This window comes from Dermacentor variabilis, chromosome 2, assembly GCF_050947875.1.
Source record: "Dermacentor variabilis isolate Ectoservices chromosome 2, ASM5094787v1, whole genome shotgun sequence".
NCBI lineage: Eukaryota > Metazoa > Arthropoda > Arachnida > Ixodida > Ixodidae > Dermacentor > Dermacentor variabilis.
Window position 1 is genome coordinate 215821448 of NC_134569.1, and position 4509 is coordinate 215825956.

Here is a 4509-nt window from a genome sequence, read left to right on the forward strand (position 1 = left end):
CCAGGATGAAGAAAAGATCGCTATGGTCATCGAGATACGGAAGTGCAAAGTCCTCCAATCCTCGTAGCACCTTGTCCATAAGGCCAGAGAAGCAATATGGCGCATTCGTCAATCCAAAGCTCAGGACTTTTGGACGAAAGGAAATAAACGCCGCAAGACTACTTGCCCTCTCGGTCAACGGACCCTGCCAATACCCTCTGACTAAATCGAGCGTAGAGATGAAATTAGCAGTGCTCACTTTCTCAAGCCTTTCCTCGATATGCGGTATTGGATAACTGTGGTCCTTCGTCATTAAATTGAGCCTGCGGTAGTCGATACATGGTCGCGGCTCCTTTCCTGGGACCTCAACCAAGATAAGAGGCGAGGTATAATCACTCTGTCCTCGCTCGATTACACCTCTTGTTTATCTTAACATCTTGTTTATTTCAGCTGTCATGACTTCACGTTGACGAGGCGGAACGCGATAAGATTTCGAACGAACTGGGTCCGATGACGTTAACTCGATGTCGTGAACGATTGCGGTTGTCCTGCCCGGCGTGTCTGAAAATATGTCTTTAAATTGAAACAAGAGTTCCCTCAGTTCGGCCTTCTGATTTAGATTAAACTCCGCCTGCTCTACTAACTTGTCAATGGTCTCTTGAATGTCTTTTGCCTCCGTCACTGCTATTAACTCTGGAAAGTCGACAGACGTCTCCTCAGATTGGTTATTCAACGAGGGTTTCAGGATCATTCCCTTTTCCCCAACTTCAAAGCGTCGCGTGCGAGCCGTCCTGTCATTGTAATGCTCAGCATTGTTTGGTGCTTTACGCATCTCCTGCTCAACAATCATTATGGCAGGGCTTACGTTCAATAACTTTCTACATTCTGCCTCGGGAGACATTTCAGGCTCCGGCACTTGCCTGACCTCTTCCTTAGCTGGTGCGCTTTCCGCCTTATCCTTTATAGGGCTGTCGTGTTCGGTACTGGTTGACGAATCCTCCGTCGAACCTGTTTCTTCCACCACTGGACACTCATACACTGCCTTGGCCGCGAGCTCACTTGCCTTGGAACGAGTTAGGGCTTGCACTGTTTCCTCACTAAACCAGATTCTCTTGCGTCGTAGCAAATCTCTGATTTGTTAGAAAACAAATATGGATACTGAGGCGGGAGATGTTGCGAGACGGCAGCTTCAGTGTCTAGTTTTCCAAAAGGGCCTTCGATACGAATCTTGACCCCAGAGAGACAAACACTGGAGGCCTCTACGGCTTGCCTTATCGAAGCACGTTCTCCTGTGAATTGGCCTTCCTCTACGTACGACGGATGCGCTACGTCCATTGTGGCTGCCGAGTCGCGAAGCACCCGACACGGTCTGCCGTTTACCACGACGTCTCGAATGTATGGTTCTAGCAAGTTCAGATTTTCTACTTTACTACTTAGTGACATCAACACTAGTTTGGGACTTTTGCATCGCCCGGAGATATGCCCCGTTTGCTGGCAGTTGTAGAAAACTATTGGTTTCTTGGCTTTTTTCTTGCGTTTCTCCCCTCCGTTCGCGCGACTCCTCCTTTCCTTCGCTGTCCTCGTCACTAGTTTTCGCCGAATCTGACCTTTCCATTGTTTTATACCGACTCGACTTTGGCCATCGCTTTGGTTTGTGGGGTCTGTATTTATTCATCTTCTTCTTAGGAGCTTCGTTACCTTCGTCCCCACGGCGAGTTACGTACTCCTCAGCGAGATTGGCCGCTCTCGTAACAGTGTCTGCGCCTGGCCTATACTGAACCCAATACTTGATGTTTACTGGCAGCCGGCGGTAGAACTGTTCTAAAGCAACGCACTGCATTGTCTTTTCGGCGTCGCCGAGTGCACCCTCTTCTCTGAGCCATTCCTTCAGGTTTACCTCCAAGATGTACGCAAAATCTGAATATGACTCACTTTTGGTCTTCTCGACTTCCCTGAATTTTCGCCTGAATGCTTCCGCTGACAATCTGTACTTTTAAAGCAGCATCGCTTTGACTTCATCGAAGTCCTCTGCTTCTTCTTTCCCCATGCGGGCGGCGATATCAGCTACCTCACGTGGCAGTAACGTAAGCAAGCGTTGCGGCTACGTGTTTCTCGCGAATTTTGCCTTCTCACGCGTGCGCTCAAACTGTACCAGAAAAACACCTATGTCCCCCCCTACTGTGTAGGGTGCTATCAAGTCTGCCATTGTGCGCTCGCTTTCATGTGCCTCTGGGCTAGGTCTTTCAGAATTTTGAGCTTTCAAGAGCTCAATCTCTAGGCGCTTCATTTCGAGGTCGCGCTCTTCTTTGGCCTCACGTGCGGCGCGCTCGCGCTCTTCTTTGGCCTCACGTGGTGCTCGCTCGCACTCTGCTTTTTCCTCTAGGCGCTTACGCTCTTCCTCTTTTTCTACAATGCTATCTAGGCATTGCTTCAGTTCATCGTCGTCTGCCCCGATTGCTTCGATCGCCTCTATGATCTCCGGATTTCTCTTTGATTCGGGAATTTGGAGGCCCAACTCTTTGGCCAAGCTTAACAATTCCGGCTTCTTTAGTGCCTTCATGTGCATGGCTGCCCTTAGTGCTGCTAGCTCTTCACTCTATAACAACCTTTACGTACTCAAAACTTCCGTCAATGGTTAAAGAAAAATCACTGCACTATACTTTCCAAAAAGTACATAAAGCCAAGTGATATCTCAGTGAAGAAAAGCCGTGCACTCACCATACGCAGTCACGAATCCAGACACCTTCCTTCCGGACGTTGTCACCAGGACGTAGAGGCTACGATCTCGTAGTTGTCATCCAAGTTGGGGTCTCCAGGGTTCCGTATCCCAATCGCTGCAAGTCAGTTTGTTGCGTACTCCAGGGTAGCGTATCGTACTGTCCCCGAGTTGTATTAACGCCTGCCTATTGAAGCTCGACCGACGTTACTTATTGGGTAGCGTGGCGTTGTCGGCGGGCTGCAGGCATCTGGTAGACCATGGCGACCAAGCAAGGGCGAGACAATTTCTAGTGCGAAACTTGCACGGTTTATTCAAATGTAGATGAAAAAAAATGAGAAAAGCATGAAGTGATCAAAAGTACATTTCGGAGCCCCTTAAGTAGGCTCTCTACAATCGTGGGCGGCATCTTGTTTCCGTCGACGTCACGTGACCAACACAGAAAACGGGCCCCTCCTCCTCTGGTTATACCGAGCCTGCTGAAAGGAAGAGGTCGTCCCACCTCCTGGAACTGTAAAAGCCTGTCCGCCTCTTCTGCGCGTTGCGGGTTCGTGGAAGTTCTCCGCTAGGTCCAATTCGAGAAAAGGGTCTATCTAAACTCGCACACCCACAAACAGATACACACACAAAAGAGGCCTGCACACTGCGGAGCTTCCGGCAGACAGGCAGACACTCGAAATGGTCATGGCGAAATAGAAAGTCACGCTTCATTTCGACGAGGCCTGGTGGAAGAAGGTCGGGTGAGAGAAAGTTCTTTGTGCACGTGGAGCGGAACGCCAACAATAGCAGGCGAAGTCACGCCTCATTTCGACGAGGCACGGTGATATGATCGGTTGAAATTCCTTTCAACACGTAGTGCCAGACGCCAACCCTAACACGGTCCGTAACTTCCCTCAAGCAACGTGGTGCAATACCTTTGAAGGTCTCGGTAGTTACCACATGATCATAGACACACGAATTCCTCAGGCGGGTACACCCCCTTTTCATAGGCTATTTAAATGGACGGACTGGGACACATTCCGAAAGCAGCGAGTTGAGCAGAGAGGTGAGGAGAACATCGATGACATCGAGGCATGGATGAATACTCTCAACGACGACATGAACAAGGCGACACAGACGCTTGCACGCGAAGTCCAGGTTGACAAGATCGACAGCCGACTAGCCCACCTCTGGGAAGCCAAGATGTCACTACACGCAAGATGGAAGAAGCAAAGGCCCAACCGAAAGCTTCGTAAGAAGATCGCACATATCCATCGCCAGCTGGACAAACATTGCCGGACCTTAAGCCGGTAATAGTGGTATGATATCTGCAACGCAGTCAATGGGCGATTCCACAATGGCAGCACGTGGCGTCTCCTTCGTCACCTCTTGAGGGAAACGCAGAACAAGTCTGCTAAGCGACCAACCCTGTAACGTCTTTTACACAAGGAACAGGCTACTAAGAGTGATCACTCGTGACACGCCTGCTAGCCAAGTACTTCCCTCAACGGCCCGATGTTCAACACGGAGATTGCACTGGAGAAACAAATGTGACACTCGATGAAGAATTTCACGAATCAGGGACCCGCGCAGCTCTCCACGACCTTAATGGCGAATCAGCACCTGGTCCCGACAAGGTTACGAACAAGACTCTACGAAACCTCGTTGATGCCTCGATAACCGCTCTTACGGCATACATCAACAAATGCTGGCGAGCAGGTCGCATCGCAGTGGCCTGGTAACACTCTAAGGGAGTCCTGATACCGAAGCCAGGCAAGCCGTCCAGCCTGGATCACGTGCGGCCCATTACCCTCACATCCTGCGTTGGCGAGGTG